This window comes from Amblyraja radiata, chromosome 34 (genome assembly GCF_010909765.2).
Source record: "Amblyraja radiata isolate CabotCenter1 chromosome 34, sAmbRad1.1.pri, whole genome shotgun sequence".
Lineage (NCBI taxonomy): Eukaryota > Metazoa > Chordata > Chondrichthyes > Rajiformes > Rajidae > Amblyraja > Amblyraja radiata.
Window position 1 is genome coordinate 4,509,261 of NC_045989.1, and position 8,800 is coordinate 4,518,060.

An 8,800-nucleotide genomic window follows, 5' to 3' on the forward strand; every position below is an offset into this window, starting at 1 on the left:
CAAAAGTTAATGGCATGAATGCTTAGGGGCACTGTGATACAGAGAGATCTTGGATTGCAAATCCATTGCATCCTGGATTCCTGAATGAAACAACACAAGTGGGGAGGGTAGTGAGGACGGCATAAGGCAAGCTTGCCTTCATCTGTGGAGGCATTGAGTACAGAAAGTTCCAATTCATTTTGTACATAACTTTGCCTTGCCACATTTAGATTATTATGTTCATTTCTGGTCACCACATCACATAAAGGTTATGGAGGAGAGTGAAGAGTGCGCTGTGATGCGGTTTTCTCCAGGCTTATAGATTAATTCGATTTTGTTTAAAAATTGTCTATTGTCCCTAATGTGTAGGTTCATGCTAGTGTGTGGGGTCTGGGAAGGGCTCTTACTAGAAACGTCACCTAATCTTTTTATCCAGTGATGCTGCCTGACCCGCTGAGTTACTCCAGCATTTTGTGTCTATCTTAGTGTCTGAAATGATCGCTGGACGGCGCGGACTGAATGGACCGAAGGGTCTGTTTCCGCGTTGTATCTAAAGTGTAAAGGAGGCTCACTGTGGTAATGTATGACAATAATGGGGAACTGGAACGAAGGCAAACATGCTGACAGATTGAGGGTGAGAGTTGTCATGATTGACTGGAAGAGAGAATAGTGCAGTAAAGGTCCACTCTGTCAGTGAATCACAAAGATTTGTGCCCAGATAACCAAAGGTAACTTCATTGTGAATATCAGTCAGTAAATTTAAAAACTTCAGGAAAATGAGTTTCAGCTATTTACTCTTTTCATCTGCATATCAATGCACAAAGGTTATTATTTCACTCACCTTTCTGGCTTTTATTAGCACATGTTGAATCCATGTTTTGTGGAAAGGAGACTCCGTGGATCAAAGGCACGAAAATCTCACTCAGTCTTTTGCTTTTTGCTACAAACAATACGACAAAGTTTCTTCAGTGTTCCAACCACCAACACAGTGAGCAGGAGTAACACAGACAACAGAAAGATCATCACATCTACACAATAGTAAGCGTACCAGGGGAGTCGGTGGGATTCTGAGCGCAAATGCCCCGCTCCTTTGTGTCGGGCAACGTACTCAACCCAGAAAACGGCTCTCTCCATTGGCGACTCTGGCTGGTCCCGGTGGAGAGCGGTGAGTCTCTTCATGTTGTCCCCATAAGATGTGCCGTTTATCACCTCGTTGAGTGCCTGCAACAGATCTGTGGAGTGCATGGTTGCAGTGTTGATCACTTTTGCTGCTCCTCGGGATTCGAGTCTGACTACATTGTCAAACTGGTCAAAAACAGAGGCATGCCGATCACTGGCACCCCATGGTAGATGGCTTCATAAATCCCATTGGTGCCTCCGTGTGAAACAAAGGCTCGTGTGTTGGGGTGACCCAGCAGGTCGTTCTGAGGAATCCATTTTGCCAGCAGTGTATTATTCCCTATATTGGGAGGGGTCTCACCATCATATCTCCAGATAACCTTCTGGGGGATTTGAGATACAGCTTCTGCTATTTTCATCATAATCTCCATTGGCAAGGAATTGACCATAGTCCCCATTGACATTACTACAAGTCCATGTTTCCCTGAGCTTTGGACAAACTCCTCAAACTCTGCTGCTAGAGGCCATGCTGGTTTACACTGGAAGCCTCCGATGTACACAATGTTTGGCATGGTGGGTCTTGGAAATTCAAACACAAAATCCACCCTCATCAGCCACACATCAGCTCTGAGGAGAATCGACTTGATGTCCGTGTCTGGTCCCAGATACTGTTGGCAGATTTAATTATAAAGTGGATGTATCAAAAGCTCTCAAATCAGCAGCTCATTAAGTGTTTGCAGGACATTTTGTGATCTTTGGAGAATATTCATCTTGTCTGTCAAATGTGAGCCAGTGCGTGGGATGTAGGAAGGTGGTGAGGGGGCGGTGAGTAAATGACCTTCCCCACCAACTTGCCATCGAACGTTGTACACCAGCGGCAGTTTTAAATAATAAGCAAGCATTGAACCCAAACCGAATGCCGGATCTGTAAGTATTAACTCAAAATTTGCATTTTCAAGTTGGTTCAACAAGCTATTGTTTTCGAATAATGCTTTGATAATCTCTTTCACCCATTGATGATACTCAAACATAAACATCAACATTTCATATTGGAGATGAATTTTGCCCCAGACTGTTGAGCCTTTCTATAAGTTTTCTAATGTTATTTGTACAATATTTTCCATAACGTTGTAATTTTCAGATTCTCTTGGCATTTGAATCATAATGGATTGATACAAGTCTGGGCTCTCTTTGATATACGTTGACTGACTGAGCACAGTGATGCTGTGGCCACGAAGGTTCAGCTCTTCTATCAAACATTTCATATTGATCCAGTGACTCCCATCAACAGGCACGACCAATATTCTAGCTGCTCGGTAATTGGACAAGACAAGGTGATGGTGACGCAAAGAACAAATGCAAATCTGCCTTTCCATCCAGGATTACCCATGCTGGAAATAGAAAATAGCACCGATCCTGTTGCAGAATTGATCAGACATGTTAGTAAGCAACACACATTGGCAAAAAACAACATTTAGAAACAACTGTGTGTATTCTTTACATTGCATTAAGCAAATCATATGTGTGTCATAGAATCATAGAGTGTGGAAACAGGATCTTCGGCCCAACTTACCCACTCCGACCAACTACACTAGTCCCACCTGCTTGCGTTTGGCACATATCCCTCACAACCTGTCCTATCCATGTATCTGTCTAGTTACTTCTTCAACATTGCGATAGTTCCTCCCTCAACGACGTGCTCCAAGTCCGCGCCCACCAGCAATCCCCACACATTAACACTATCCTACACACACCGGGATATTGCCTCCATTGCCTTCAAAGTCGGCTGCAGGAGGAACCGAACATCTAGGAGAAAACACACGCTGGTCACGGGGAGGACGCACAAACTCCGTACAGACAGCACACGTAGCCAGGATCAAACCTGGGTCTCTGGCGCTGGAAGGCAGCAGCTCTACTGCGTCGTCATTGAGCTGCCCAATGTACTGGAACATTTCGCATGAACCGACAACCCTCTCTATTGTTGTGTCCCGAGGGTTCCTCCTGCAGCCGACTTTGAAGGCAATGGAGGCAATATCCCGGTTTAACCCGGCCCACACCTAGCGTCCGACGTCTCCACACAGAGCAGGGCCGGATTTAGATGAAGAGAAGCCTTAGGCTATTCCACTTGTGAGGCCCCTCCCAATTCCCCACCCCCACGATGAGAAGAAGATGGAAGATTCACACTGATGTGCAGCCGAGTGAGGCCAATGAGATAAGGGCTTTTAATTTATTGCCAGTGCTAGTGTCGAGTTATCGGCTTAAACACTATTATTCTGAAATGGAGGGCAAGGAAAATGTTCGTTAGAGACTACAGTGCGTTGTGACAGCCTATGTATGAAAGGCCTATGACAGTGTCAGAAATATTATACACCAGGCCCCTACGAAGTTTTTCAAAAAGTGGCAGGATTACAAAAATTTTATGTAAAATAAATGCATGCAGCGCATATCACAAGTGCGAAGCTCAAAGACCCTTGTGGCCGGGGTCCAGGGCCCGCTTCAGGGCCCTGGAAGCGCTGGGGTTTTAGATGCTCTCTTGTGCATTCTCAGCCTTATTTTGGAGCATTTTTGCACCAAATTTATGACTAATATTTCAGAAATAAGTTTGGTTGAATCAAGAGTAAAGGGTGGTTGGAATGGGATGATTGGGATCATTGTTGTATACATTTTCTTAAATCTAGAATTGAACCTGTCCTTGTTTTAATGATTCAATTCAATTCAATTTTAATGTCATTGCACAGATACAAGTATGGGTACAACGAAATGCAGTTTAGCGTCAGTCCGTAGTAATAGTGCAATATAGAAATAAAAATACAGAATAAGCAAACAATGTGGACGGAGAGACTGGAGAAATCTATCGGAGGGACTCCGAGTTCATCAATGTGACAGTGTTGTTGTAGAAGCTGTTCCTCATCCTACTAGTACGAGACCTGAGGCTCCTGTACCGCCTCCCTGATGGGAGGAGGGTAAACAGTCCATGGTTGGGGTGGGAGGAGTCTTTGATGATCTTCCCGGCTCGTCTCAGACACCGTTTTCGGTGGAGGGCATCCATGGAGGGAGGGAGCGGGACACCGATGATGTACTGCGCGGTTTTCACCACCCGTTGTAGTGCCTTCCTGTCCGCTACGGTGCAACTGCTGTACCATACCGTGAAGCAGGTGGTCAGGATGCTTTCGATGGTACAGCGGTTAAAGTTGGTCAGGATCTGAGGGGACAGGTGAGCTTTCTTGAGTCTCCTCAGTAAGTAAAGGCGCTGCTGCGCCTTTTTGATCAGCTTGGAGGTGTTGAGGGACCAGGACAGATCCTCCGAGATGTGTACCCCGAGGAATTTGTAGTTGGAGACGCGCTTCACCTCAGTCCCGTTTATATGGATGGGGGTATGTCTGCCCCCTCTGTTCTTCCTGAAGTCAACAATAATTTCCTTCGTCTTCTTGGAGTTGAGGACGAGGTTATTGTTGGCACACCTGGTTGTCAGGTGCTGGACCTCCTCCCTGTAGGCTGACTCATCGTTGTCACTGATCAGTCCTACCACCGTGGTGTCGTCGGCAAATTTAATGATGGCGTTGGAGCCATTCTTAGGGATGCAGTCATGGGTGAAGAGGGAGTAGAGAAGAGGGCTGAGCACACAGTTCAGTGTTATAGAGGAGGAGGTGAGGTTGTTGACCCTAACAGACTGTGGTCTGTTGGTGAGGAAATCCAGTGTCCAATTGCAGAGGGAGATGCCAAGTCCGCTGAGTTTGGTGATCAAGCTAGCGGGGATGACAGTGTTAAAGGCAGAGCTTTTGAACAGCATCCTGATGTAGGTGTTATTGCTGTCCAGGTGGGTCTGGGCAGAGTGTAGGGCCGCCGATATGGCGTCCTCTGTAGACCTGTTGGCCCGGTAGGCAAACTGATGGGGGTCCAGTGTGGGGGGGAGGCTGGCTTTGAGGTGAGCCAAGATCAGCCGCTCAAAGCACTTTGCAATGACAGGGGTGAATGCCACTGGGCCGAAGTCGTTGAGACTCCCTGTAGCTGATTGTTTGGGCACTGGCACAATGGTTGATGTCTTGAGGCAAGTAGGGACAACACCCTGGGCCAGTGATAGATTGAAAATGTCAGTGAAGACCAGGGATAGTTGTCCAGCACATGCCCTGAGCACCCGCCTGGGGATGCCATCGGGGCCGGCAGCTTTGTGCTCATTCACCTTGCTCAGTGCATCTTGTACGGCAGAGGTGGAGAGACTGAGGGGTTGTTCAATCGGGTGTGGAGCAACTTTGATGGCTGGAGTTTTGTTGTCCTGGTCAAAGCGAGCATAGAAATGGTTTAGCTCGTCAGGAAGGGAGGCGTTGTCTGGGGGGGGGGGCGTGTTAACTTTATGGTAATCGGCAATGGATTTGATTCCTTGCCACATGCGCCTGGGGTCGGAGTTGTTTTGGAAATGCTCCTCAATCCGCCATTTGTCATTGAGTTTAGCATTCCTAATTCCCTTTTTCAGATTGGCCCTGGATGAGCTGTATCCCTCAGCGTTGCCAGATCTGAAAGCGGCATCGCGAGCCTTCATCAGGAGTCTGACCTCCCTGCTCATCCACGGCTTCTGGTTAGGGAAGGTCTTAATCTCTTTGTGGGTAGTGACGTTGTCAGTGCAGAATTTTATATAGTACAAAACGGTTGAGGTGTATGAGTTGATGTCCACTTGGGAGTTAAAGGTGGCCTGGGTGGCAAACAGACCCCAGTCTGTTTGCTGAAACTGTTCCTGTAAAACAGATACAGCCCCCTCAGGCCAAACCTTCACTGTCCTCACGGTAGGTTTCACACGTCTGATCAGAGGTGTGTATTTGGGGAGCAGGAACAGAGAGAGTTGGTCAGACTGTCCAAGGTGGGGGAGGGGGAGGGCTTTGTAGGCTTCAGTAATATTAGTATATACTAAGTCCAGAATATTGTTTCCTCTGGTTGGGCAGGAAACATGCTGATGGAACCTGGGGAGCACAGTTTTAAGGTTGGAGTGGTTGAAATCACCCGCAACAATAAATGCCCCCTCTTGGTGTGCAGTTAGTTGTTTGCTGATAGCAGCTTGCAGCTCTTCCATTGCAAGCCTGGCATTAGCGTCCGGGGGTACATAGACTGCAGTGATAACAGTCGATGTGAATTCTCTGGGCAGATAGAAAGGCCTGCACTTTATCATCAGGTATTCCAGGTCAGCAGAGCAGTGACTACCAATCCTAACAACGTCCGTACACCATGTGTTATTCACATAAATGCACAGTCCGCCGCCCTTGGTCTTACCGGAGTCCTCCGCTGTTCTGTCGGCCCTGAAGACAGTGCGCCCCTCCAGCTCGATGGCGTTGTCCGGGATCAAGTTGTACTGTAAAATGTTATGTAAAATGTTATAAGCATGCAAACACTGCAAATAAAATACTGTAAGTTTTTGCAGTAAATAAACCCTTTTTTAAAAATGTTTTGTGTGTTGATTTGATTGCCTGTTATTGTTCGACTGTGTTAGTGTGTGCACATTAAAAATATGATTCTAAAAGAAAGTCACAAACTATGGAATTCATATTTCTCAGTATTGTTATCAAGGAAAAGAAAGCAGTTCCAATGGTTTGATATTATTCATATGGAGAAAATATAATTGCTCTAAAATCTACATTAATTTTGCAATCTCACTAAAGATAATCCCCCTTTCCCTCTCCCCCCTCCTCCTCCCCCCTCCACCTCTCTCTCGCTCCCCATCTCTCTCCCCCCTTCCCCTCTGAGTCTCTCCCCCTCCTCCTTGTTCGCTCTCCCCCTCCCCTCCCTCTCTCTCCCCCTCTGTCTCAACCTCCCCTTCCCCCCTCTCACTTCCCCCCTCTCACTTCCCCCCTTTCCCTCTCCCTCCCTCCCCCTCTCTCTCCCTCCCACGCAGCGAGGCTCTGATTCTGCGCCACAGACACCGCAGCCCCCCCGCCCCCCCCCCCCCGGCCCGGAGAAACGGGCACTCCCGCAATTCAATATTCGAATACTTTCCTGGAGTAGACATGAGGCATCGAGGTGATTGTGTGGAGTGGAAATGGAGATCTGAACCTGCCCGGGCCCATTGCGCACGTGCGGAGAGACAGCGACATTTTGCGTCGCTACTGCGTCACCGTCTTCCCCCAACTGCAATGGTCGCAATTTTGTTCCCCAAAAATTCCGGCGGGCTGGAACCAGAATTTCGGGTAATTTCTGTCAAAGTTGAAACACTGATGGCGCTTACAATTTTTTTTTTCTCAGGATTTTTTTTATTCTGGGGAAAAAACACCTTGGCCAGAGGCCCCCTAGATTTTGAGACACTAGGCTTCAGCCTATGAAGCCTATAGTTAAATCCAGCCCTGCTGAGGCCTCCCTAGATCTCGAGGCCCTAAGCTTATGCTTGTGAAGATTATACGTAAATCCGGCCCTGACCTAGAATGATCAGAGAATCACAACTACCACCACAATGACTTGGCCGCTGGGTTGTTTGCTGATTTGTGGTGCTCTGTAACGATTGTCCATCTCATCCTCTCAGGGTGAGAATGGGAGATACCAACATTACTCAACCCACAGCATTCAGAGGTATTTGCAACAGGACTGCTGTTGGAGCACAGCATCGTCTGTTGTCTATGCTGAGTGTAGAGGGATATGGTTAAACCACAAAGAGGGAATAACTGTAAAGATCAGTTGCAAAGATGACCACCTTGTACCTGAAATATTACCATTCACAAACGATAATGATAAACATACCAGAAAGTTGTGGAACAGGTTCTGCGGCAAATATGTTGTTTAGTTTATAGTTTAGGTAGAAGTGCAGTGCAAATGTTTGTTTTGCATGTGACCCATATCAGATCAGATATACCATTCTTAGATACAACCAGTTCAAACAAAGTGCAATTATTAGAGCAAGGGGGAAGGTACATATTGCATAATATAGTTCTCAGAATTGCAACACATTAGTTCCATTGACAAAGTCCAATGTTTACAACGTATAGAGGTGAATCAGACCTCTGGCTTATGAAAGAACTGTTCAGAAGCCCGATAACAGAAGATAAGAAGTTGTTCCTGATTCTTTTGATGCGCGCTTTCAAGCATCTGCACCTTCAGCCGGACAGAAGCAGAAAGAAGTGGGGTGGGACAAGTGTTTGATTTTATTTCGGAGTCATGTGAGTGACTACGTGAAGAGCCCGCTCAGCATGCATGCGCGGTATTACGTTCAGCAGTGCAACAGCGGCGCATCGGGAGTCAGGCGCTCCCGCTACGGGGTGAAAGAACGGACCGTCAGGTAAGCTCTGAGGTCGGGTTTTTCTTTCACAGGGAGCCTTCTGCTTTCAGGCAGAGAAGAAAGGCTCTAGGACAAACCTGTCCCCCGCTAGACTCCACGGAGGAGCGTTCCATCTGGGGGAGGGGCAGCAACAAGGCGGTAGGACCGCTTACCCGGCGCTCCGCTATTCCCCGACACTGCGCTGGAAGTAAAGCCACGGAAGAGGCGTCCGGCTGGTGGCTTCCGACTTGTCAAACGGGGACGTCTCTCCACCCGCACGGGGGCAAAGACAGCCATCTGAAAAGACCTGTTCCCCTCTCGACTCCACGGAGGAGCGTTCCATCTAGGGGGAGGGGGGGGCAACAACAAGGCTGTAGGACCGCTTACCGGGCGCTCCGCTATTTCCCCGACACCGCGCCGAGCCCAGCCCGCTAGCACCTGAGCAGTGGGCTGGAAGTGAAGCCACGGAAGAGG

At 47.8% G+C, this 8,800-nt stretch overlaps 1 pseudogene; it reads right to left on the minus strand.

Moving 5' to 3' along the window:
• Positions 1-897: 897 nt before the first annotated feature.
• On the minus strand, positions 898-2,187 carry LOC116991456 (annotated as a pseudogene).
• Positions 2,188-8,800: the final 6,613 nt, after the last annotated feature.